This window comes from Ambystoma mexicanum, chromosome 13 (genome assembly GCF_040938575.1).
Source record: "Ambystoma mexicanum isolate Mex_15411 chromosome 13, UKY_AmexF1_1, whole genome shotgun sequence".
Classification (NCBI taxonomy): domain Eukaryota; kingdom Metazoa; phylum Chordata; class Amphibia; order Caudata; family Ambystomatidae; genus Ambystoma; species Ambystoma mexicanum.
Genome location: NC_090938.1, coordinates 788,313,743 through 788,340,042, shown reverse-complemented (window position 1 = coordinate 788,340,042; position 26,300 = coordinate 788,313,743).

Genomic DNA, 26,300 nt, shown 5'->3' with positions numbered 1-26,300 from the left:
GTGAGCCCTTGCCGCTCCCATCAGCAGAGGCTTCCCATTGTCCTGGTGAGCCCTTGCCCACTGCCATCAGCAGAGGCTTCCAATGGCCCTGGTGAGCCCTCGCCCGCCACCATCAGCAGGGATTTCCCATTGTCCTGGTGAGCCCTCACACACTGCCCTCAGCAGAGGCTTCCCATTGTCCTGGTGAGCCCTCACCCGCTGCCATCAGCAGGGGCATCCCATTGTTCTGAAGAGCACTCGCCCTCTGCCTTAGGCAGAGGCTTCCCATTGTCCTGGTGAGCCCTTGCCCACTGCCATCAGCAGAGGCTTCCCTTTGTCCTGGTGAGACCTTGTCCGCTGCCATCAGCAGGGGCTTCCCATTGCCCTGGTGAACCCTCGCCCGCAGCCATCAGAAGAGGCTTCCCATTGTCCTGGTTCGCTCTCGCCCGCTTCCCATTGTCCTGGTGACCCCTCACACGTTGCCATAAGCAGGGGCTTCTCATTGTTCTGGTGAGCCCTCGCCCGCTGCCATAAGCAGAGGCTTCCCAATGTCCTGGTGAGCTCTCACCGGACGCCATCAGCAGAGGCTTCCCACTGTTCAGGTCAGCCCTCGCCCGCCGCCATCAGCAAAGGCTTGCCATTGTCCTGGCGAGCCCTCGCCCACTGCCCTCAGCAGAGGCTTCCCATTGTCCTGGTTAACCCTCGCCCATTGCCATCAGGAGAGGCTTTCCATTGTCCTGGTGAGCCCTCTCCCACTGCCATAAGCAGGGGCTTCCCATTGTCCTGATGAGTACTCAGCCGTTGCCATCAGCAGAGCTCCACATTGTCCGGGTGAGCCCTCGTCCGCTGCCTTAAGCAGAGGCTTGCCATTGTCCTGGTGAGCCCTCGCCCGCTGCCATAAGCAGAGGCTTCCCATTGTCCTGGTGAGCCCTCACCCACCTCCATCAGCAGAGGCTTCCCACTATTCTGGTCAGCCCTCGACCGCCGCCATCAGCAAAGGCTTCCCATTGTCCTGGTGAGCCCTCGCCTGCCGCCATCAGCAGGGGCTTCCCATTGTCCTGTTGAGCCCTTGCCTGCTCCCATCAGCAGAGGCTTCCCATTGTCTTGGTTTACCTTTGCCCGCTGCCATCAGCAGAGGCTTCCGATTGCCCTGGTGAGCCCTCGCCCGCCGCCATCAGCAGAGACTTCCCATTTTCCTGGTGAGCCCCTGCCCGCTGCCACCAGCAGAGGCTTCCCATTGTCCTGGTTTACCTTCGCCCGCTGCCATCAGCAGAGGCTTCTGATTGCCCTGGTGAGTCCTCGCCCGCTGCCTTTAGCAGAGGCTTCCCATTGTCCTGGTGAGCCCTCGCACGTTGCCATAAGCAGGGGCTTTCCATTGTCCTGGTGAGACCTCTCCCACTGCCATAAGCAGGGGCTTCCCATTGTCCTGCTGAGTCCTCGCTGCTCCCTTTAGCAGAGGCTTCCCATTGTCCTGGTGAGTACTCAGCCGTTGCCATCAGCAGAGCTTCACCTTGTCCGGGTGAGCCCTCGCCCGCTGCCTTAAGCAGAGGCTTGCCATTGTCCTGGTGAGCCCTCGCCCGCTGCCATAAGCAGAGGCTTCCCATTGTCCTGGTGAGCCCTCACCCACCTCCATCAGCAGAGGCTTCCCACTATTCTTGTCAGCCCTCGCCCGCCGCCATCAGCAAAGGCTTCCCATTGTCTTGGTGAGCCCTCGCCCGCCGCCATCAGCAGGGGCTTCCCATTGTCCTGTTGAGCCCTCGCCCACTGCCCTCAGCAGCGGCTTCCCATTGTCTTGGTTTACCTTTGCCTGCTGCCATCAGCAGAGGCTTCCGATTGCCCTGGTGAGCCCTCGCCCGCTGCCATCAGAAGGGGCTTCCCATTGTCCTGGTGAGCCCTTGCCCGCTCCCATCAGCAGAGGCTTCCCATTGTCCTGGTGAGCCCTTGCCCGCTGCAATCAGCAGAGGCTTCCAATGGTCCTGGTGAGCCCTCGCCCGCCGCCATCAGCAGGGACTTCCCATTGTCCTGGTGAGCCCTCGCCCGCTTCTCATTGTCCTGGTGAGCCCTCGCCCGCTGCCATCACCAGGGGCTTCCCATTGCCCTGGTGAGCCCTTGCCCGCAGCCATCAGAAGAGGCTTCCTATTGTCCTGGTGAGCCCTCACCCGCTTCCCATTGTCCTGGTAAGCCCTCGCCCGCTGCCACAAGCAGAGACTTCCCATTTTCCTGGTGAGCCCCTGCCCGCTGCCACCAGCAGAGGCTTCCCATTGTCCTGGTTTACCTTCGTCCGCTGCCATCAGCAGAGGCTTCTGATTGCCCTGGTGAGTCTTCGCCCGCTGCCTTTAGCAGAGGCTTCCCATTGTCCTGGTGAGCCCTCGCACGTTGCCATAAGCAGGGGCTTCTCATTGTCCTGGTGAGCCCTCACCCGCTGCCATAAACGGAGCCTTCCCAATGTCCTGGTGAGCTCTCACCCGCCGCCATAAGCAGAGGCTTCCCACTGTTCGTGTCAGACCTCGCCCGCCGCCATCAGCAAAGGCTTTCCATTGTCCTGGTGAGTCTTCGCCCGCTGCCTTTAGCAGAGGCTTCCCATTGTCCTGGTGAGCCCTCGCACGTTGCCATAAGCAGGGGCTTCTCATTGTCCTGGTGAGCCCTCACCCGCTGCCATAAACAGAGCCTTCCCAATGTCCTGGTGAGCTCTCACCCGCCGCCATAAGCAGAGGCTTCCCACTGTTCGTGTCAGACCTCGCCCGCCGCCATCAGCAAAGGCTTTCCATTGTCCTGGTGAGCCCTCGCCCACCGCCATAAGCAGGGGCTTCCCATTGTCCTGCTCTGCTGAGTCCTTGCCCGCTGCCTTTAGCAGAGGCTGTCAGGGATGATAGGAACCAGCGGATTATCCTCCAAATCTGATAATTCAACGTCCACCTCCCCTTTCTCCTCACCTGTCTTTCGAAACGGTTTCTCGTCTGGAGGCCTTGTTCTTGGGCTTCTTCTTCTTTGTGAAGAGGTACGGCCGTCCGCGGGACGAAGCCACCCTGATCCCCTGATAAACAGGGAAGCAACCGGCCCCCGTCCCGCAGAAACCAAAGCGAGAGGAAAAAAGCAGCGGCTAAAAAAAAACCTCTCTACGATGTAGTTGGTCCGGATGCTGTGCTGGAAGAGATGACTGGAGAGCCCGGAAATGCAGGAAAATACTGGAGCAGGAGAATCAAGGTAAGTCTCTCGGTGCGGCAGTAGGCTGGATAGTCCGGAGATGCTGATACTGGACTAGGAGCAGTGCGAGGAACTGGAATGGAAGTACCGCCAGGAACCAGGAACGAGATCCGGGTGAAAGGAAGGAGAGGAGAAACCCCGAAATGTAAGAGGACCGAGGAGACGGAAAGGCAGAAAAAGGGAAGGAAGGGGGAGATGCTGAGTGAAAGGATACCGCGATAGACTCAGCGGAAAATGACAACAGGAAAAGGCACGGAAAACAAAGTAGCACGGCAACCAGGAAAAGGAAACAAAGTTGCAACGCACAGAGCCCAGGGGAGGGCGTGGTTAAATACAGAAACAAGAGAAAAAGACTAGACCGTCAAACCAGGAAGTGAAAGGAAAAAACACGGAACAATCTAATGGCGCCGCCAACGCCAAGCCTTCCACAACCGCCAGCGACCACCAAAAGACGGCGGCATGACAGTATGCCCCCCCCCAAGGGACACCCCCCCCGGTTTACCCGGGAACAGACGGTGAAACCTCTGAATTAACGCCGGAGCGTGCACATGAGACACCGGTTCCAAGGAGTCCTCCGAGCGGGGGTACCCTTTCCAGTGGATGAGATACTCCAAGCGACCCCGCAGATAGCGGGAGTCACGAACGGAGGCCACCTCATACTCATCGGAAGGAACCACCTTGGGGACCGGGTCCCGTGGCAAAGGACGATGGTAGGGATCACCCCTACATTCCCTCAGGAGAGAGGAATGAAACACAGGATGGAGACGGTGCATGTGTTTGGGCAACCGGAGGCGGAAAGCCACAGGGTTAATCTGGCGAAGGATAGGGAAAGGACCCAGGTACCGGGGAGACAGTTTAGAGGGGTGAAGCCAGCGAGGCAGAAACCTAGTAGATAACCAGACCTTGGAGCCCCTCCGCCATGCCGGAACAGGCTGGCGCTTAAGATTGCAGTATGATCGATATCGAAGACTACTTGCCCGCAAACATCCTGTAGCAGACTTGTGAGCCTCCGAGATACTGGTAAGTAGGGCATCCACAGACGGAGTGGTAGAAGGAGGAAAGGAGAGAGAAGGAATAAAGCTGGGATGGAAACCATAGGAACAAAAGAAAGGACTGAGACCAGTGGCACTGTGTTTGGCATTGTTATAGGCAAATTCCGCAGTGACTAACAGACTAACCCAATTATCCTGTTGGGCATTCGTGAAGCATCGAAGATACTGCTCCAGCGTAGCATGGGTTCTTTCAGTCTGCCCGTTAGTCTGTGGGTGGAAGCCAGATGACAATGCTCGTTCCATACCCAGTCTCACACAAAGCTCCTTCCAGAACTTTGAAGTATACTGAGAACCTCTGTCAGAAATAATCTTGTCTGGAGTACCATGTAAGCGAAATATTTCTCTGGCAAATACAGCCGCCATCTCGGCGGCAGTGGGAAGACCAGCCAAGGGAGTGAAATGTGCCATCTTAGTGAAGCAGTCGACTGTTACCATGATGCATGAACAACCTTCCGAGGGTGGCAGATCCACAATAAAATCTGTGGAAATAAGGCTCCAGGGTCTCTTGGGAAGGTCCTGTTGTTGGAGAAAACCAATCGACTTTTGAGTGCAATGTTTGGATCGACAGCATACCGGACATGACTTGACGTAGGCTGAAACATCTTTGGCCATACCGGGCCACCAGAACCTGCGATGAAGCAATTCCAAAGTGTTCTTAACACCTCTATGTCCTGCCGTTGGATCGTCGTGGCACCACTTTAAAACCGACTGGCGGTTGAATCTGTCTGGCAGAAACAATCGCTGTTGCTTGAAACATAAACCATCTTGAACGGATAGGTCCTTTGAGAGAGGAGAGGTGGACCGCGTGGCCTTGCGGACCCTTTCTAAGAAAGACTCCACTGAACAGATTACCTTGACCTCAGGAAGCATGAGACCGGGAGATTCCTTCTGAGACACATCTGGATACGGCTTTCTAGAAAGGGCATCGGCTAGTATGTTCTTGGAACCTGGTAAGTAAGTCAATGTAAAATCATATTGGGAGAAAAAATGCGCCCAGCGAGCCTGACGGGAGTTGACACATTCCATCTTTTGTAGAATTTTAAGATTCTTGTGGTCAGTTCTTATCTCAAAGGGATGGTTTGCTCCTTGTAGGAGATGTCTCCATTCTTCGCATGCGGATTTCATGGCCAGGAGTTCGTTTTCTATCACCGAATAGTGTGTCTGGCTGTCATTCAGTGTCTTGGACATGTAGGCATCAGGATACTCCAAACCTTCATGTTCCTGTAGAAGAGCTGCACCAATCGCCGCAGAGGAGGCGTCAGTCTCCACAATGAATCTTAGATTCTGATCTGGTTGACGAAGTACTGGGGCAGAACAGAATTCCTCCTTAAGTCGTTGGAAAGCTCGGTTTGCCTCGGAAGTCCAGATAAAGGGCATTGAAGACTTTTTTAACAGCCTTGTAATGGGAAGGACACGATCCGAAAAACCTTGGATGAATTTGCGATAAAAATTGGCTAGCCCTAGAAACCTTTGGACGTCTTTGATGGAATGGGGTGTAGGCCATTGCAATATGGCGTCGATCTTAGTGGGATCCATGCGGATTCCCTCCGAAGACAGGATAAAGCCAAGGTAGTTGACCTCGGAGGCTTGAAAAATGCATTTATCAGCATTGGCCTTAAGTAGATTGTCTCGCAGTCTTTGAAGGACTTGGTGGAGGTGATCAGAATGGAGTTGGGCGTCTTTAGAATAAATCAGAATGTCGTCAAGATAAACGACGGTACAATGGAAAAGTAGATCAGAAAAGATGCGATCCATGAATCTTTGGAATATCGATGGAGCGTTGACCAGGCCAAAGGGCATGACACAGTATTCGTAGTGTCCGAAGGGAGTGCGAAAGGCCGTCTCCCATTCATCACCTGCTCGTATCCGCAAAAGGTGGTAGGCTCTTCTTAAATCGATTTTGGAAAAGACGGTCGCCCCTTGAACTGCTTCCAGAATGTCTCCGATAAGTGGCATGGGATACCTATCCCTAAGCGTGACTTGGTTTAGGCCCCTATAATCAATGCAAGGACGAAGTTCACTGGAACCTTTCTTTGGAACAAAAAAAAGTGAAGCCCCAGCGGGAGAGAATGAAGGTCGGATCAGGCCATGATGTGAATTAGAATCCAGATATTCCTTGAGAGCCTTCTTTTCCTTGAGAGAAAGAGAAAACATTCGTCCAAAAGGGACAACAGCATTGGGCTGGAGAATAATCTGACAATCCTCTGGTCTATGAGGAGGTAACTCCTGCGGGCCATCGTCTGTAAACACCTCCTGATAGCGGAGATATTCTTTAGGGATGCTGTTTACCTTCAATATATCTGAACTGGAGGTTAAATCTGGAAAAATGTGGACAGAGGTATGCATGGTCTGCGAAGAACATGACTGACGACAAAATGTTGAAGTAAATGACAGTTGATTCTTTGTCCAGTCAATGGTCGGGTTATGCTTCCGAAGCCAAGAGATTCCCAGGATTACTGGAAAATGTGCTGCTCGGATAAGGTCGAACTGAATGGTTTCGTTGTGATGTAGGATCTTCATCTGCATAGGAGATGTGGTATGGGTGATAAGACCCGAGCTGAGTGGTCTACCATCGACACCTTCCACCTTTTGGTCCTCGTCTTTCTGCAAACGGCGAATACCGACCTTTTCCGCCCAAACCAAGTCCATAAAGCAGCCAGCAGCGCCGCGAGCCAGAACCTCATAGGACTGCTGAGAGATGCATAACTCTACTCCGACTACCATAAGACGGTTGTCTTCTGTAGTAAGCATGGGTGTGACTGATAAAGAAACGAAGGGACCAGGAAATCCCCCTCGGTAACTTGTCCCTACTAGCTCCGAGGACTGGCGTTTCCCGAACGTCTTGGTGGTACATTAGGGCAGTCTCTAAGAATATGCTGGTTAGACCCACAATACATACACAGGTTGTTCTGTCTGCGTCTTCTTCTTTCTTCCGAGGTAAGTGGCCCTCGAGTAGTTCCGATTTGCATTGGCTCTTCTTTCGACATACAGGTAGGAGAAGGAGAGGTAATCCCAGGATCAGGCGTAGCAGGAAATCCACGCTGTCTTCGACGTTCAGACCGCCGTTCTGAGAGACCGAAATCCAGCTGAACCACTGTAGACCACAAGTCGGTTAAAGTGGCTGGTCTGGTTACCCTTGCTAATTCATCTTTAAGGTCTTCCCTTAATCCTCGGCGAAAAATGGTGTACTGAGCGTTCTCTTGCCAGCCTGCGTCTGCAGCCACCCGTTTAAAGCGGGAGATGTAGGACAGAAGATCTGAGCTTCCCTGTCGAATGTCCAGTAACTGTTCACTGGCGACTACCGCTGTCTCTTGCCTCTCGAAGGCCAATTTGAACTGGGCGGTGAAACCGGCGTAATCGTGTAGTAACGGGCTGACACCGGTCACAAGCGGAGTAGCCCAGGAAAGAGCGTGACCCGTAAGGTTAGAAATCAGAAAACCTATGCGGGCTGCATCCGAGGCATATGTCTGAGGTCTGAAGGTGAAATAGATTATGCAAGCCTCCATAAATTCCTTAAATCTGGTAGGTGAACCATCATATTTACCGCAGGCTAAGGGCATGGGAGGCAGATCACTCCGGGACTGTTCGAAGTGGTCGACTCGCTGTCTCAAAGCAGCGTTTTCGGCCTTCACAGCCTGTAATTCTAATGTTACATTCTGCATTGCGGTGAGCAGCTCTTGGACCTGTTCCGGAATTGACATTGTAATCTCTTTCTGGCGTTGCAAACTGTCAGGGATGATAGGAACCAGCGGATTATCCTCCAAATCTGATAATTCAATGTCCACCTCCCCTTTCTCCTCACCTGTCTCTTTCGAAACGGTTTCTCGTCTGGAGGCCTTGTTCTTGGGCTTCTTCTTCTTTGTGAAGAGGTACAGCCGTCCGCGGGAAGAAGCCACCCTGATCCCCTGATAAACAGGGAAGCAAACGGCCCCCGTCCCGCAGAAACCAAAGCGAGAGGAAAAAAGCAGCCGCTAAAAAAAACCTCTCTACGATGTAGTTGGTCAGGATGCTGTGCAGGAAGAGATGACTGGAGAGCCCGGAAATGCAGGAAAATACCGGAGCAGGAGAATCAAGGTAAGTCTCTCGGTGCGGCAGTAGGCTGGATAGTCCGGAGATGCTGATACTGGACTAGGAGCAGTGCGAGGAACTGGAATGGAAGTACCGCCAGGAACCAGGAACGAGATCCCGGTGAAAGGAAGGAGAGGAGAAACCCCGAAAGGTAAGAGGACCGAGGAGACGGAAAGGCAGAAAAAGGGAAGGAAGGGGGAGATGCTGAGTGAAAGGATACCGCGATAGACTCCGCGGAAAATGACAACAGAAAAAGGCACGGAAAACAAAGTAGCACGGCAACCAGGAAAAGGAAACAAAGTTTCAACGCACAGAGCCCAGGGGAGGGCGTGATTAAATACAGAAACAAGAGAAAAAGACTAGACCGTCAAACCAGGAAGTGAAAGGAAAAAACACGGAACAATCTAATGGCGCCGCCAACGCTAAGCCTTCCACAACCGCCAGCGACCACCAAAAGACGGCGGCATGACAAAGGCTTCCCATTGTCCTGGTGAGCCCTCGGCTGCTGCCATCAGCAGAGCTTCACATTGTCCTGGTGAGCCCTCGACCGCTGCCTTAAGCAGAGGCTTCCCATTGTCCTGGTGAGCCCTCGCCCTCCGCCATCAGCAGGGGCTTCCCATTGTCCTGGTGAGCCCTCGCCAACTGCCCTCAGTAGGGGCTTCCCATTGTCCTGGTTAACCCTCGCCCGCTGCCATCAGCAGAGGCTTCGCATTGTCCTGGTGAGCCCTCGCCCGCTGCCATCAGCAGAGCTTCACATTGTCCTAGTGAGCCCTCGCCCACTGCCATCAGCAGGGGCTTCCCATTGTCCTGGTGAGCCCTCGCCAACTGCCCTCAGTAGGGGCTTCCCATTGTCCTGGTGAGCCCTCGCCCGCTGCCTTTAGCATGGGCTTCGCATTGTCCTGGTGAGCCCTCGCCCGCTGCCATCAGCAGAGCTTCACATTGTCCTAGTGAGCCCTCGCCCACTGCCATCAGCAGAGGCTTCCCATTGTCCTGGTGAGCCCTTGCCGGCTGCCATCAGCAGGAGCTTCCCATTGTCCTGGTGAGCCCTCGCCCACTGCCATCAGCAGAGGCTTCCAATGGTCCTGGTGAGCCCTCGCTCACCGCCATCAGCAGGGGCTTCCCATTGTCCTGGTGAGCCCTCACCCGCTTCTCATTGTCCTGGTGAGCCCTTGCCTGCTGCCATCAGCAGGGGCTTCCCATTGCCCTGGTGAGCCCTCGCCCGCAGCCATCAGAAGAGGCTTCCCATTGTCCTGGTGAGCCCTCGCCCGCTTCCATAAGCAGAGGCTTGCCATTGACCTGGTGAGCCCCTGACCGCTGCCATCAGCAGGGCCTTCCCATTGTCCTGGAGAGCCCTCGCCTGCTGCCATGAGAAGAGGCTTCCCAATGTCCTGGTGAGCCCTCGCCCGCTGCCATCAGCAGGGCTTCCCATTGTCCTGGTGAGCCCTCGCTCGCTTCCCATTGTCCTGGTGATCCCTCGCCCGCTGCCATAAGCAGGGGCATCCCGTTGTCCTGGTGAGCCCGAAGAAAAGGATTCCCATTGTCCTGGTAAGACCTCCCCCGCCGCCAACAGCGGAGGCTTCCCATTGTCCTGGTGAGCCCTCACACACTGCCCTCAGCAGAGGCTTCCCATTGTCCTGGTGAGCCCTCACACACTGCCCTCAGCAGAGGCTTCCTATTGTCCTGGTGAGTCCTCCCCCGCCGCCAACAGCAGGGGCTTCCCATTGTTCTGAAGAGCCCTCACCCTCTGCCTTAAGCAGAGGCTTCCCATTGTCCTGGTGAGCCCCTGCCCACTGCCATCAGCAGAGGCTTCCCATTGTCCTGGTGAGACCTCGTCCGCTGCCATCAGCAGGGGCTTCCCATTGCCCTGGTGAACCCTCGCCTGCAGCCATCAGAAGAGGCTTCCCATTGTCCTGGTGACCCTCGCCCGCTTCCCATTGTCCTGTTGAGCCCTCACACGTTGCCATAAGCAAGGGCTTCTCATTGTCCTGGTGAGCCCTCGCCCGCTGCCATAAGCAGAGGCTTCCCAATGTCCTGGTGAGCTCTCACCGGCCGCCATCAGCAGAGGCTTCCCACTGTTCGGGTCAGCCCTCGCCCGCTGCCATCAGCAAAGGCTTGCCATTGTCATGGCCCTCGCCCACTGCCCTCAGGAGAGGCTTTCCATTGTCCTGGTGAGCCCTCGCCCACGGCCATAAGCAGGGGCTTCCCATTGTCCTGCTGAGTCCTCGCTGCTCCCTTTAGCAGAGGCTTCCCATTGTCCTGGTGAGCCCTCGGCCGTTGCCATCAGCAGAGCTTCCCATTGTCCTGGTGAGCCCTCGCCCGCCGCCATCAGCAAAGGCTTCCCAGTGTCCTGGTGAGCCCTCGCCCGCCGCCATCAGCAAAGGCTTCCCATTGTCCTGGTGAGCCCTCGCCCGCCGCCATCAGCAGGGGCTTCCCATTGTCCTGGTTTACCTTTGCCCGTTGCCAGCAGCAGAGGCTTCCGATTGCCCTGGTGAGCCCTCGCCCGCTGCCTTTAGCGGAGGCTTCCTATTGTCCTGTTGAGCCCTCGCCCGCTGCCATCAGCAGAGCTTCACATTGTCCTGGTGAGCCCTCGCCCACTGCCATCAGCAGAGGCTTCTCATTGTACTGGTGAGTCCTCACCCGCCGCCATCAACAGAGGCTTCCCACTGTTCTATTCAGCCCTCGCCCACTGCAATCAGCGAAGGCTTCCCATTGTCCTGGTGAGCCCTCGCCCGCCGCCATCAGAAGGGGCTTCCCATTGTCCTGGTGAGCCCTTGCCCGCTCCCATCAGCAGGGGCTTCCCATTGTCCTGGTGAGCCCTTGCCCGTTGCCATCAGCAGAGGCTTCCAATGGTCCTGGTGAGCCCTCGCCCGCCGCCATCAGCAGGGACTTCCCATTGTCCTGGTGAGCCCTCACCCGCTTCTCATTGTCCTGGTGAGCCCTTGCCCGCTGCCATCAGCAGGGGCTTCCCATTGCCCTGGTGAGCCCTCGCCCGCAGCCATCAGAAGAGGCTTCCCATTGTCCTGGTGAGCCCTCGCCCGCTTCCCATTGTCCTGGTGAGCCCTCGCCTGCTGCCATAAGCAGAGGCTTCCCATTGCCCTGGTGAGCCCCTGCCTGCTGCCATCAGCAGAGGCTTCCCATTGTCCTGGTTTACCTTTGTCCGCTGCCATCAGCAGAGGCTTCCGATTGTCCTGGTGAGCCCTCACCCGCTGCCTTTAGCAGAGGCTTCCCATTGTCCTGGTGAGCCCTCGCCCACTGCCATCAACAGAGGCTTCCCATTGTCCTGGTGAGCCCTCACCCGCCGCCAGCAGCAAAGGCTTCCCATTGTCCTGGTGAGCCCTCGTCCGCCGCCATCAGAAGGGGCGTCCCATTGTCCTGGTGAGCCCTTGCCCGCTGCCATCAGCAGGGGCTCCCCATTGCCCTGGTGAGCCCTCACCCGCAGCCATCAGAAGAGGCTTCCCATTGCCCTGGTGAGCCCTCGCCCGCAGCCATCAGAAGAGGCTTCCCATTGTCCTGGTGAGCCCTCGCCCGCTTCCCATTGTCCTGGTGAGCCCTCACCCGCCGCCAGCAGCAAAGGCTTCCCATTGTCCTGGTGAGCCCTCGTCCGCCGCCATCAGAAGGGGCGTCCCATTGTCCTGGTGAGCCCTTGCCCGCTGCCATCAGCAGGGACTTCCCATTGCCCTGGTGAGCCCTCACCCGCAGCCATCAGAAGAGGCTTCCCATTGCCCTGGTGAGCCCTCGCCCGCAGCCATCAGAAGAGGCTTCCCATTGTCCTGGTGAGCCCTCGCCCGCTTCCCATTGTCCTGGTGAGCCCTCGCCCGCTGCCATCAGCAGGGGCTTCCCATTGCCCTGGTGAGCCCTCTCCCACAGCCATCAGAAGAGACTTCCCATTGTCCTGGTGAGCCCTCGCCCGCTTCCCATTGTCCTGGTAAGCCCTCACCCGCTGCCATAAGCAGAGGCTTCCCATTGTCCTGGTGAACCCTAACCCGCTGCCATCAGCAGGGCCTTCCCATTGTCCTGGTGAACCCTCGCCCGCTGCCATCAGCAGAGGCTTCCCATTGTCCTGGTGAGCCCTCGCCCGCTGCCATCAGCAGGGCTTCTCATTGCCCTGGTGAGCCCTTGCCCGCACTCATCAGAAAAGGCTTCCCATTGTCCTGGTGAGCCCTCGCCCGCTTCCCATTTTCCTGGTGATCCCTCGCCTGCTGCCATAAGCAGGGGCGTCCCGTTGTCCTGGTGCGCCCTAAGCAGAGGCTTCCCATTGTTCTGGTGAGACCTCCCCCGCCGCCAACAGCAGAGGCTTCCCACTGTTCGGGTCAGCCCTCGCCCGCCACCATCAGCAAAGGCTTGCCATTGTCATGGTGAGCCCTCGCCCACTGCCCTCAGGAGAGGCTTTCCATTGCCCTGGTGAGCCCTCTCCCGCAGCCATCAGAAGAGACTTCCCATTGTCCTGGTGAACCCTAACCCGCTGCCATCAGAGGGCCTTCCCGTTGTCCTGGTGAGCCCCCGCCCGCTGCCATAAGCAGAGGCTTCCCATTTTCCTGGTGAGCCCTCACCCGCTGCCATCAGCAGAGGCTTCCCATTGTCCTGGTGAGCCCTTGCCAGCTGCCATCAGCAGAGGCTTCCCATTGTCCTGGTGAGCCCCTGCCCGCTGCCATAAAAAGAGGCTTCCCATTGTCCTGGTGAACCCTAACCCGCTGCCATAAGCAGGGCCTTCCCATTGTCCTGGTGAGCCCTCGCCCGCTGCCATCAGCAGAGGCTTCCCATTTTCCTGGTGATCCCTCGCCTGCTGCCATAAGCAGGGGCATCCCATTGTCCTGGTGCGCCCTAAGCGGAGGCTTCCCATTGTTCTGGTGAGACCTCCCCTGCCACCAACAGCAGAGGCTTCCCACTGTTCTGGTCAGCCCTCACCCGCCGCCATCAGCAGAGGCTTCCCATTGTCCTGGTGAGCCCTTGCCCACTTCCCATTGTCCTGGTGAGCCCTAGCCCGCTGCCATCAGCAGGATCTTCCCATTGTCCTGGTGAGCCCTCGCCCGCTGCCATTGACAGGGGCTTCCTATTGCCCTGGTGAGCCCTTGCCCGCAGCCATAAAATGAGGCTTCCCATTGTCCTAGTGAGCCCTCACCCGCTTCCCTTTGTCCTGGTGAGCCCACACCCGCTGCCATCAGCAGGATCTTCCCATTGTCCTGGTGAGCCCTCGCCCGCTGCCATTGACAGGGGCTTCCTATTGCCCTGGTGAGCCCTTGCCCGCAGCCATAAAAAGAGGCTTCCCATTGTCCTAGTGAGCCCTCACCCGCTTCCCTTTGTCCTGGTGAGCCCACACCCGCTGCCATAAGGAGGGTCCTCCCATTGTCCTGGTGAGCCCTCGCCAGCTGCCATCAGCAGAGGCTTCCCATTGTCCTGGTGAGCCCCTGCCCGCTGCCATAAAAAGAGGCTTCCCATTGTCCTGGTGAACCCTAACCCGCTGCCATAAGCAGGGCCTTCCCATTGTCCTGGTGAGCCCTCGCCCGCTGCCATCAGCAGAGGCTTCCCATTTTCCTGGTGATCCCTCGCCTGCTGCCATAAGCAGGGGCGTCCCATTGTCCTGGTGCGCCCTAAGCGGAGGCTTCCCATTGTTCTGGTGAGACCTCCCCTGCCACCAACAGCAGAGGCTTCCCACTGTTCTGGTCAGCCCTCACCCGCCGCCATCAGCAGAGGCTTCCCATTGTCCTGGTGAGCCCTTGCCCACTTCCCATTGTCCTGGTGAGCCCTAGCCCGCTGCCATCAGCAGGATCTTCCCATTGTCCTGGTGAGCCCTCGCCCGCTGCCATAAGCAGAGGCTTCCCATTTTCCTGGTGAGCCCTCACCCGCTGCCATCAGCAGAGGCTTCCCATTGTCCTAGTGAGCCCTCGCCGCTGCCATCAGCAGAGACTTCCCATTGTCCTGGTGAGCCCTCACCCGCTGCCATCAGCAGAGGCTTCCCGTTGTCCTGGTGAGCCCTCGCCCTCTGCCTTAAGCAGAGGCTTCCCATTGTCCTGGTGAGCCCTTTCCCACTGCCATCAGCAGAGGCTTCCCATTGTCCTGGTGAGACCTCGTTTGCTGCCATCAGCAGGGGCTTCCCATTGCCCTGGTGAACCCTCGCCCGCAGCCATCAGAAGAGGCTTCCAATTGTCCTGGTGCGCCCTCGCCCGCTTCCCATTGTCCTGGTGAGCCCTCACATGTTGCCATAAGCAGGAGCTTCTCATTGTCCTGGTGAGCCCTCGCCCACTGCCATAAGCAGAGGCTTCCCAATGTCCTGGTGAGCTCTCACCGGCCGCCATCAGCAGAGGCTTCCCACTGTTCGGGTGAGCCCTCACCCACTGCCCTCAGCAGAGGCTTCCCATTGTCCTGGTCAACCCTCGCCCGTTGCCATCAGTAGAGGCTTTCCATTGTTCTGGTGAGCCCTCGCCCACCACCATAAGCAGGGGCTTCCCATTGTCCTGCTGAGTCCTCGCCCGCTCCCTTTAGCAGAGGTTTCCCATTGTCCTGGTGAGTCCTCGGTCGTTGCCATCAGCAGAGCTTCACATTGTCCTGGTGAGCCCTCGCCCGCTGCCTTAAGCAGAGGCTTCCCATTGTCCTGGTGAGCCCTCGCCCGCTGCCATAAGCAGAGGCTTCCCATTGTCCTGGTGAGCCCTCACCCACCACCATCAGCAATCAGCAGAGGCTTCCCACTGTTCTGGTCAGCCCTCGCCCGCCGCCATCAGCAAAGGCTTCCCATTGTCCTGGTGAGCCCTCGCCCACCGCCATCAGCAGGGGCTTCCCATTGTCCTGGTGAGCCCTCGCCCACTGCCCTCAGCAGGGGCTTCCCATTGTCCTGGTTTACCTTCGCCCGCTGCCATCAGCAGAGGCTTCCGATTGCCCTGGTGAGCCCTCGCCCGCTGCCTTTAGCAGAGGCTTCCTATTGTCCTGGTGAGCCCTCGCCCTGTGCCATCAGCAGAGCTTCACATTGTCCTGGTGAGCCCTCGCCCACTGCCATCAGCAGAGGCTTCCCATTGTCCTGGTGAGCCCTTGCCTGCTGCCATCAGCAGAGGCTTCCCACTGTTCTATTCACCCCTCGCCCGCTGCAATCAGCAAAGTCTTCCCATTGTCCTGGTGAGCCCTAGCCCGCCGCCATCAGAAGGGGCTTCCCATTGTCCTGGTGAGCCCTTACCCACTCCCATCAGCAGAGGCTTCCCATTGTCCTGGTGAGCCCTCGCCCGCCGCCATCAGCTGGGACTTCCCATTGTCCTGGTGAACCCTCACCCGCTTCCCATTGTCCTGGTGAGCCCTCGCCCGCTGCCATAAGCAGAGGCTTCCCATTGTCCTGGTGAGCCCTTGCCCGCTGCCATCAGCAGAGGCTTCCGATTGCCTGGTGAGCCCTCGACTGCTGCCTTTAGCAGAGGCTTCCCATTGTCCTGGTGAGCCCTCGCCCACTGCCATCAACAGAGGCTTCCCATTGTCCTGGTGAGCCCTCACCCGCCGCCATCAGCAGAGGCTTGCCATTGTTCTATTCAGCCCTCGCCAGCTGCAATCAGCAAAGGCTTCCCATTGTCCTGGTGAGCCCTCGCCCGGTGCCATCAGAAGGGGCTTCCCATTGTCCTGGTGAGCCCTTGCCCGCTGCCATCAGCAGAGGCTTCCCATTGTCCTGGTGAGCCCTCGCCCACTGCCATCAACAGAGGCTTCCCATTGTCCTGGTCAGCCCTCACCCGCCACCATCAGCAGAGGCTTGCCATTGTTCTATTCAGCCCTCGCCAGCTGCAATCAGCAAAGGCTTCCCATTGTCCTGGTGAGCCCTCGCCCGGTGCCATCAGCATGGGCTTCCCATTGTTCTGAAGAGCCCTTGCCGTCTGCCTTAAGCAGAGGCTTCCCCTTGTCCTGGTGAGCCCTTGCCCACTGCCATCACCAGAGGCTTCCCATTGTCCTGGTGAGACCTCGTCCGCTGCCATCAGCAGGGGCTTCCCATTACCCTGGTGAACCCTCGCCCGCAGCCATCAGAAGAGGCTTCCCATTGTCCTGGTGTGCCCTCGCCCGCTTTCCATTGTCCTGGTGAGCCCTCACACGTTGCCATAAGCAGGGGCTTCGCATTGTCCTGGTGAGCCCTCGCCCGCTGCCATAAGCAGGGGCTTCCCAATGTCCTGGTGAGCTCTCACCGGCCGCCATCAGCAGAGGCTTCCCACTGTTTGGGTCAGCCCTCGCCCGCCACCATCAGCAAAGGCTTGCCATTGTCCTGGTTAACCCTCGCCCGTTGCCATCAGGAGAAGCTTTCCATTGTCCTGGTGAGCCCTCGCCCACTGCCATAAGCAGGGCGTTCCCATTGTCCTGCTGAGTCCTCGCCCGCTCCCTTTAGCAGAGGCTTCCCATTGTCCTGGTGAGTCCTTGGCCGTGATCAGCAGAGCTTCACATTGTCCTGGTGAGCCCTCGCCCGCTGCCTTAAGCAGAGGCTTCCCATTGCCCTGGTGAGCCCTCGCCTGCAGCCATCAGAAGAGGCTTCCCATTGTCCTGGTGAGCCCTCGCCTGCTTCCCATTGTCCTGGTGAGCCCTCGCCCGCTGCCATCAGAAGGGGCTTCCCATTGACCTGGTGAGCCCTCGCCCGCCGCCATCAGCAAGGGCTTCCCATTGTCCTGTTGAGCCCTCGCCCACTGCCCTCAGCAGGGGCTTCCCATTGTCCTGGTTTACCTTCGCCTGCTGCCATCAGCAGAGCTTCACATTTTCCTGGTGAGCCCTCGCCCACAGCCATCAGCAGAGGCTTCCCATTGTCCTGGTGAGCCCTCGCCCGCCGCCATCAGCAGAGGCTTCCCACTGATCTATTCATCCCTCGCCCGCTGCAATCAGCAAAGGCTTCCCATTGTCATGGTGAGCCCTCGCCCGCTGCCATCAGAAGGGGCTTCCCATTGTCCTGGTGAGCCCTTGCCCGCTCCCATCAGCAGAGGCTTCCCATTGTCCTGGTGAGCCCTTGCCCGCTGCCATCAGCAGAGGCTTCCAATGGTCAGGGTGAGCCCTCGCCCACCGCCATCAGCAGGGACTTCCCATTGTCCTGGTGAGCCCTCACCCGCTTCTCATTGTCCTGGTGAGCCCTCGCCAGCTTCCATCAGCAGGGGGTTCCCATTGCCCTGGTGAGCCCTCGCCCGCAGCCATCAGAAGAGGCTTCCCATTGTCATGGTGAGCCCTCGCCCACTTCCCATTGTCCTGGTGAGCCCTCACCCGCTGCCATAAGCAGAGGCTTCCCATTGTCCTGGTGAGCCCCTGCCCGCTGTCATCAGCAGAGGCTTACCATTGTCCTGGTTTACTTTCGTCCGCTGCCATCAGCAGAGGCTTCCCATTGTCCTGGTGAGCCCTCGCCCACTGCCATCAACAGAGGCTTCCCATTGTCCTGGTGAGCCCTCACCCGCCGCCATCAGCAGAGGCTTCCCATTGTTCTATTCAGCCCATGCCCGCTGCAATTAGCAAAGGCTTCCCATTGTCCTGGTGAGCCCTTGCCCGCTGCTATCAGCAGGGGCTTCCCATTGTCCTGGTGAGCCCTTGCCCGCTGCCATCAGCAGAGGCTTCCAATGGTCCATGTGAGCCCTTGCCCGCTGCCATCAGCAGAGGCTTCCAATGGTCCTTGTGAGCCCTCGCCTGCCGCCATCAGCAGGGACTTCCCATTGCCCTTGTGAGCCCTCCCCCACAGCCATCAGAAGAGGCTTCCCATTGCCCTGGTGAGCCCTCGCCCGCAGCCATCAGAAGAGGCTTCCCATTGTCCTGGTGAGCCCTCGCCCGCTTCCCATTGTCCTGGTGAGCCCTCGCCCGCTGCCATCAGCAGGGGCTTCCCATTGCCCTGGTGAGCCCTCACCCGCAGCCATCAGAAGAGGCTTCCCATTGTCCTGGTGAGCCCTCGCCCGCTTCCCATTGTCCTGGTAAGCCCTCACCCGCTGCCATAAGCAGAGGCTTCCCATTGTCCTGGTGAGCCCCTGCCTGCTGCCATAAAAAGAGGCTTCCCATTGTCCTGGTGAACCCTCACCCGCTGCCATCAGCAGGGCCTTCCCATTGTCCTGGTGAGCCCTCGCCCGCTGCCATCAGCGGAGGCTTCCCATTGTCCTGGTGAGCCCTCGCCTGCTGCCATCAGCAGGGCTTTCCATTGCCCTGGTGAGCCCTTGCCTGCACTCATCAGCAAAGGCTTCCCATTGTCCTGGTGAGCCCTCACCCGCTGCCATTAGCAGAGGCTTCCCTTTGTCCTGGTGAGCCCTCGCCCGCTGCCATTAGCAGAGGATTCCCATTGCCCTGGCGAGCCCTCGCCCGCTGCCAAAAGCATGGGCTTCCCATTGCCATGGTGAGCCCCTGCCCGCTGCCATAAAAAGAGGCTTCCCATTGTCCTGGTGAACCCTCACCCGCTGCCATCAGCAGAGGCTTCCCATTGTCCTGGTGATCCCTCGCCCGCTGCCATCAGCAGGGCTTTCCATTGCCCTGGTGAACCCTTGCCTGCACTCATCAGAAAAGGCTTCCCATTGTCCTGGTGAGCCCTCGCCCGCTTCCCATTGTCCTGGTGATCCCTCGCCCGCTGCCATAAGCAGGGGCGTCCCGTTGTCCTGGTGAGCCCTAAGCAGAGGCTTCCCATTGTCCTGGTGAGACCTCCCCCGCCGCCAACAGCAGAGGCTTCCCACTGTTCTGGTCAGCCCTCACCCGCCGCCATCAGCAGAGGCTTCCCATTATCCTGGTGAGCCCTTGCCCACTTCCCATTGTCCTGGTGAGTCCTAGCCCGCTGCCATTAGCAGAGGAATCCCATTGCCCTGGCGAGCCCTCGCCCGCTGCCATAAGCAGGGGCTTCCCATTGCCCTGGTGAGCCTTTGCCCGCAGCCATAATGAGAGGCTTCCTATTGTCCTAGTGAGCCCTCACCCACTTCCCATTGTCCTGGTGAGCCCACTCCCGCTGCCATAAGGAGGGGCCTCCCGTTGTCCTGGTGAGCCCTCGTCCACTGCCATAAGCAGAGGATTCCCATTTTCCTGGTGAGCCCTCACCCGCTGCCATCAGCAGAGGCTTCCCGTTGTCCTAGTGAGCCCTCGTCGCTGCCATCAGCAGAGACTTCCCATTGTCCTGGTGAGCCCTCACCCGCTGCCATCAGCAGAGGCTTCCCATTGTCCTGGTGAGCCCTCGCCCGCTGCCATTAGCAGAGGATTCCCATTGCCCTGGCGAGCCCTCGCCCGCTGCCATAAGCAGGGGCTTCCCATTGCCCTGGTGAGCCCTTGCCCGCAGCCATAAAAAGAGGCTTCCCATTGTCCTAGTGAGCCCTCACCCGCTTCCCATTGTCCTGGTGAGCCCACGCTCGCTGCCATAAGGAGGGGCCTCCCGTTGTCCTGGTGAGCCCTCGCCCGCTGCCATCAGCAGAGGCTCACATTGTCCTGATGAGCCCTCGCCCGCTGCCATCAGCAGAGGCTTCACGTTGTTCTGGTCAGCCCTCGCCTGCTGCCATCAGCGGGGCTTCCCGTTGTCCTAATGAGCCCTCGCCGCTGCCATCAGCAGAGACTTCCCATTGTCCTGGTGAGCCCTCACCCGCTGCCATAAGCAGGGGCTTCCCATTGCCATGGTGAGCCCTCGCCCTCAGCCATAAAAAGAGGCTTCCCATTGTCCTAGTGAGCCCCACCCACTTCCCATTGTCCTGGTGAGCCCACGCCCGCTGCCATAAGGAGGGGCTTCCCGTTGTCCTGGTGAGCCCTCGCCCGCTGCCATAAGCAGAGGCTTTCCATTTTCCTGGTGAGCCCTCATCCGCTGCCATCAGCAGAGGCTTCCCATTGTCCTGGTGAGCCCTCGCCCACTGCCATCAGCAGAGGCTTCACATTGTCCTGGTCAGCCCTTGCCCGCTGCCATCAGCAGAGGGTTCTCATTGTCCTGGTGAGCCCTCGCCCGCTGTCATCAGCAGGGGCTCCCCATTGTCCTGGTGAGCCCTCGCCCGCTGCCATCAGCAGAGACTTCCCATTGTCCTGGTGAGCCCTCGCCCGCTGCCATCAGCAGAGGGTTCTCATTGTCCTCGTGAGCCCTCGCCCGCTGCCATCAGCAGGGGCTCCCCATTGTCCTGGTGAGCCCTCGCCCGCTGCCATCAGCAGAGACTTCCCATTGTACTGATGAGCCCTCGGCCGCTGCCATCAGCAGAGGCTTCCCATTGTCCTGGTGAGCCCTCACCCACTTCCCATTGTCGTGGTGAGCCCTCACCCACTGCCATCAGCAGGGGCTTCCTATTGTCCTGGTGAGCCCTCGCCTGCTGCCATCAGCAGAGGCTTCCCATTGTCCTGGTGAGCCCTTGCCCGCTGCCATTAGCAGAGGCTTCCCATTGCCCTGGCGAGCCCTCACCTTCTGCCATCAGCAGGGGCTTCCCATTACCCTGGTGAGCCCTTGCCTGCTTCCCATTTTCCTGGTGAGCCCTCGCCCACTGCCATAAGCAGAGGCTTCTTGTTATCCTGGTGAGCCCTCACCCGCTGCCTAAAGCAGAGGCTTCCCATTGTCCTGGTGAGCCCTCACACACCGCCATCAGCAGGGTTTCCCATTGTCCTGGTGAGCCCTCGCCGACTGCCCTCAGCAGAGGCTTCCCATTGTCCTTGTTGACCCTCACCCCTTGCCATCAGCAGAGGCTTCCCATTGTCCTGGTGAGACCTCGCCCACCGCCATCAGCAGGGTCTTTGCATTCTCCTGGTAAGCCCTTTCCCGCTTTCCATTGTCCTGGTGAGCCCTCGCTCGCTGCCATCAGCAGAGGCTTCCCATTGTCCTGGTGAGAATCTCGCCTGCTGCCATCAGCAGGGGTTTCCAATTTCCCTGGTCAGCCCTCGCCCGCTGACTTAAGCAGAGGCTTCCCATTGTCCTGGTGAGCCCTCGCCCGCTGCCATCAGCAGAGGCTTCTCATTGTCCTGGTGATACCCTTGCCCACTGCCATCAGCAGGGGCTTCCCATTGCCCTGGTGAGCCCTCACCCGCAGCCATCAAAAGAGGCTTCCTATTGTCCTGGTGAGCCCTCACCCGTTGACATAAGCAGGAGCTTCCCGTTGTCCTGGTGAGCCCACGCTCGCTGCCATAAGGAGGGGCCTCCCGTTGTCCTGGTGAGCCCTCGCCCGCTGCCATCAGCAGAGGCTCACATTGTCCTCATGAGCCCTCGCCTGCTGCCATCAGCAGAGGCTTCACGTTGTTCTGGTCAGCCCTCGCCTGCTGCCATCAGCGGGGCTTCCCGTTGTCCTAATGACCCCTCGCCGCTGCCATCAGCAGAGATTTCCCATTGTCCTGGTGAGCCCTCACCCGCTGCCATAGGCAGAGGCTTCCCATTGTCCTGGTGAGCCCTCGCCCGCTGCCATTAGCAGAGGACTCCCATTGCCTGGGCGAGCCCTCGCCCGCTGCCATAAGCAGGGGCTTCCCATTGCCATGGTGAGCCCTCGCCCGCAGCCATAAAAAGAGGCTTCCCATTGTCCTAGTGAGCCCTCACCCACTGCCACCAGCGGGACTTCCCGTTGTCCTAGTGAGCCCTCGCCCGCTGCCATCAGCAGAGGCTTCACATTGTCCTGGTGAGCCCTCACCCACTGCCATCAGCAGAGGCTTCCCATTGTCCTGGTCAGCCCTCGCCCACTGCCACCAGCGGGACTTCCCGTTGTCCTAGTGAGCCCTCGCCCGCTGCCATCAGCAGAGGCTTCACATTGTCCTGGTCAGCCCTTGCCCGCTGCCATCAGCAGAGGGTTCTCATTGTCCTGGTGAGCCCTCGCCCGCTGCCATCAGCAGGGGCTCCCCATTGTCCTGGTGAGCCCTCGCCCGCTGCCATCAGCAGAGACTTCCCATTGTCCTGGTGAGCCCTCACCTGCTGCCATCAGCAGAGGGTTCTCATTGTCCTGGTGAGCCCTCGCCCTCTGCCATCAGCAGGGGCTCCCCATTGTCCTGGTGAGCCCTCGCCCGCTGCCATCAGCAGAGACTTCCCATTGTACTGGTGAGCCCTCGCCCGCTGCCATCAGCAGAGGCTTCCCATTGTCCTGGTGAGCCTTCACCCACTTCCCATTGTCGTGGTGAGCCCTCACCCACTGCCATCAGCAGGGGCTTCCCATTGTCCTGGTGAGCCCTCGCCTGCTGCCATCAGCAGGGGCTTCCCATTGTCCCGGTGAGCCCTCGCCCGCTGCCATTAGCAGAGGCTTCCCATTGCCCTGGCGAGCCCTCACCTTCTGCCATCAGCATGGGCTTCCCATTACCCTGGTGAGCCCTTGCCTGCTTCCCATTTTCCTGGTGAGCCCTCGTCCCCCGCCATCAGCAGAGGCTTCCCACTGTTCTGGTCAGCCCTCGCCTGCCGCCATCAGCAAAGGCTTCCCATTGTCCTGGTGAGCCGTCACACACCGCCATCAGCAGGGTTTCCCATTGTCCTGGTGAGCCCTCGCCGACTGCCCTCATCAGAGGCTTCCCATTGTCCTTGTTGACGATCACCCCTTGCCATCGGCAGAGGCATCCCATTGTCCTGGTGAGACCTCGCCCACCGCCATCAGCAGGGGCTTCCCATTCTCCTGGTAAGACCTTTCCCGCTTTCCATTGTCCTGGTGAGCCCTCGCTCGCTGCCATCAGCAGAGGCTTCCCATTGTCCTGGTGAGAACCTCGCCTGCTGCCATCAGCAGGGGTTTCCAATTTCCCTGGTCAGCCCTTGCCCGCTGCCTTAAGCAGAGGTTTCCCATTGTCCTGGTGAGCCCTCGCCCGCTGCCATCAGCAGAGGCTTCTCATTGTCCTGGTGATAACCTGGCTCACTGCCATCAGCAGGGGCTTCCCATTGCCCTGGTGAGCCCTCACCCGCAGCCATCAAAAGAGGCTTCCTATTGTCCTGGTGAGCCCTCACCCGTTGACATAAGAAGGAGCTTCCCGTTGTCATGGTGAGCCCTCGCCCGCTGCCATAAGCAGATGCTTCCCATTGTCCTGTTGAGCAGTCACCCGCTGCCATCAGCAGAGGCTTCCCGTTGTCCTGGTGAGCCCTCGCTCACTGCCATGAGCAGAGGCTTCATGTTGTCCTGGTGAGCCCTCGTCCGCTGCCATCAGCAGAGGCTTCACATTGTCCTAGTGAGCCCATACCCGCTGCCATCAGCAGAGTCTTCCCATTGTCCTGGTCAGCCTTTGCCCACTACCATCAGCAGAGGGTTCTCATTGTCCTGGTGAGCCCTCGCCCGCTGCCATCAGCAGGGGCTCCCCATTGTCCTGGTGAGCTCTCACCCGCTGCCATCAGCAGAGACTTCCCATTGTCCTGGGGAGCCCTCGCCCGCTGCCATCAGCAGAGGGTTCTCATTGTCCTGGTGAGCCCTCGTCCGCTGCCATCAGCAGAGGCTCCCCATTGTCCTGGTGAGCCCTCGCCCGCTGCCATCAGCAGAGACTTCCCATTGTCCTGGTGAGCCCTCGCCCGCTGCCATCAGCAGAGGCTCCCCATTGTCCTGGTGAGCCCTCGCCCACTGCCATCAGCAGGGGCTCCCCATTGTCCTGGTGAGCCCTCGCCCGCTGCCATCAGCAGAGACTTCCCATTGTCCTGGTGAGCCCTCGCCCGCTGCCATCAGCAGAGTCTTCCCATTGTCCTGGTGAGCCCTCACCCACTTCCCATTGTCGTAGTGAGCCCTCACCCACTGCCATCTGCAGGGGCTTCCCATTGTCCTGGTGAGCCCTCGCCTGCTGCCATCAGCAGAGGCTTCCCATTGTCCTGATGAGCCCTCGCCCGCTGCCATTAGCAGAGGCTTCCCATTGCCCTGGCGAGCCCTCACCTGCTGCCATCAGCAGAGGCTTCCCATTGTCCTGGTGAGACCTCGCCCACCGCCATCAGCAGGGGGTTCCCATTCTCCTGGTGAGCCCTTGCCCGCTTACCATTGTCCTGGTGAGCCCTCGCCCGCTGCCATCATCAGGGGCTTCCCATTATCCTGGTGAGCCCTCTGGTGAGCCCTTGCCTGCAACCATCAGCAGGGGCTTTGCATTGCCCTAGTGATCCCTCGCCCGCTGCCATCAGCAGAGGCTTCCCATTATCCTGGTGAGCCCTTGCCCGCTGTCATCAGCAGGGGCTTACCATTGTCCTGGTGAGCCCTCGCCCGCTGCCATCAGCACAGGCTTCCCATTGTCCTGGTGAGCCCTCGCCCGCAGCCATTCAAAGAGGCATCCCATTGTCCTGGTGAGCCCTCGCTCGCTTTCCATTGTCCTGGTGAGCCCTCACCCGCTGCCATCATCAGAGACTTCCCATTACCCTGGTGAGCCCTTGCCTGCTTCCCATTGTCCTGGTGAGCCCTCGCCCGCTGCCATAAGCAGGGGCTTCTTGTTATCCTGGTGAGCCCTCACCTGCTGCCTAAAGCAGAGGTTTCCCATTGTCCTGGTGAGCCTTCGTCCACCGCCATCAGCAGAGGCTTCCCACTGTTCTGGTCAGCCCTCGCCTGCCGCCATCAGCAAAGGCTTCCCATTGTCCTGGTGAGCCGTCACACACCGCCATCAGCAGGGGTTTCCCATTGTCCTGGTGAGCCCTCGCCGACTGCCCTCAGCAGAGGCTTTCCATTGTCCTTGTTGACCCTCACCTGCTGCCATCAGCAGAGGCTTCCCGTTGTCCTGGTGAGCCCTCGCTCGCTGCCATGAGAAGAGGCTTCATGTTGTCCTGGTGAGCCCATACCCGCTGCCATCAGCAGAGTCTTCCCATTGTCCTGGTCAGCCTTTGCCCGCTACCATCAGCAGAGGGTTCTCATTGTCCTGGTGAGCCCTCACCCGCTGCCATCAGCAGGGGCTCCCCATTTTCCTGGTGAGCCCTCGCCCGCTGCCATCAGCAGAGGGTTCTCATTGTCCTGGTGAGCCCTCGCCCGCTGCCATCAGCAGAGGCTCCCCATTGTCCTGGTGAGCCCTCGCCCGCTGCCATCAGTAGAGACTTCCCATTGTCCTGGTGAGCCCTCACCCGCTGCCATCAGCAGAGGCTCCCCATTGTCCTGGTGAGCCCTCGCCCACTGCCATCAGCAGGGGCTCCCCATTGTCCTGGTGAGCCCTCGCCCACTTCCCATTGTCGTAGTGAGCCCTCACCCACTGCCATCTGCAGGGGCTTCCCATTGTCCTGGTGAGCCCTCGCCTGCTGCCATCAGCAGAGGCTTCCCATTGTCCTGATGAGCCCTCGCCCGCTGCCATTAGCAGAGGCTTCCCATTGCCCTGGCGAGCCCTCGCCCGCTGCCATAAGCAGGGGCTTCTTGTTATCCTGGTGAGCCCTCACCCGCTGCCTAAAGCAGAGGTTTCCCATTGTCCTGGTGAGCCCTCATCCACCGCCATCAGCAGAGGCTTCCCACTGTTCTGGTCAGCCCTCGCCTGCCGCCATCAGCAAAGGCTTCCCATTGTCCTGGTGAGCCCTCGCCGACTGCCCTCAGCAGAGGCTTCCCATTGTCCTGGTGAGACCTCGCCCACCGCCATCAGCAGGGGGTTCCCATTCTCCTGGTGAGCCTTGCCCGCTTACCATTGTCCTGGTGAGCCCTCGCCCGCTGCCATCATCAGGGGCTTCCCATTATCCTGGTGAGCCCTCTGGTGAGCCCTTGCCTGCAGCCATCAGCAGGGGCTTTCCATTGCCCTAGTGATCCCTCGCCCGCTGCCATCAGCAGAGGCTTCCCATTATCCTGGTGAGCCCTCGCCCGCTGCCATCAGCAGCGGCTTACCATTGTCCTGGTGAGCCCTCGCCCGCTGCCATCAGCACAGGCTTCCCATTGTCCTGGTGAGCCCTCGCCCGCAGCCATTCAAAGAGGCATCCCATTGTCCTGGTGAGCCCTCGCTCGCTTTCCATTGTCCTGGTGAGCCCTCACCCGCTGCCATCATCAGAGACTTCCCATTGTCCTGGTGAGCCCTTGCCTGCAGCCATCAGCAGGGGCTTACCATTGCCCTGGTGAGCCCTCCCCTGCTGCCATCAACAGAGGCTTCCCATTATCCTGGTGAACCCTCGCCCGCCGCCGCCATCAGTTTGGGCTTCCCATTGCCCATAATACTGCTGCTTTCTGCATCATGGTCAATGGCAAACCTTTGATTGGGGCCAATAAGCCCCTGCCGTTGGAA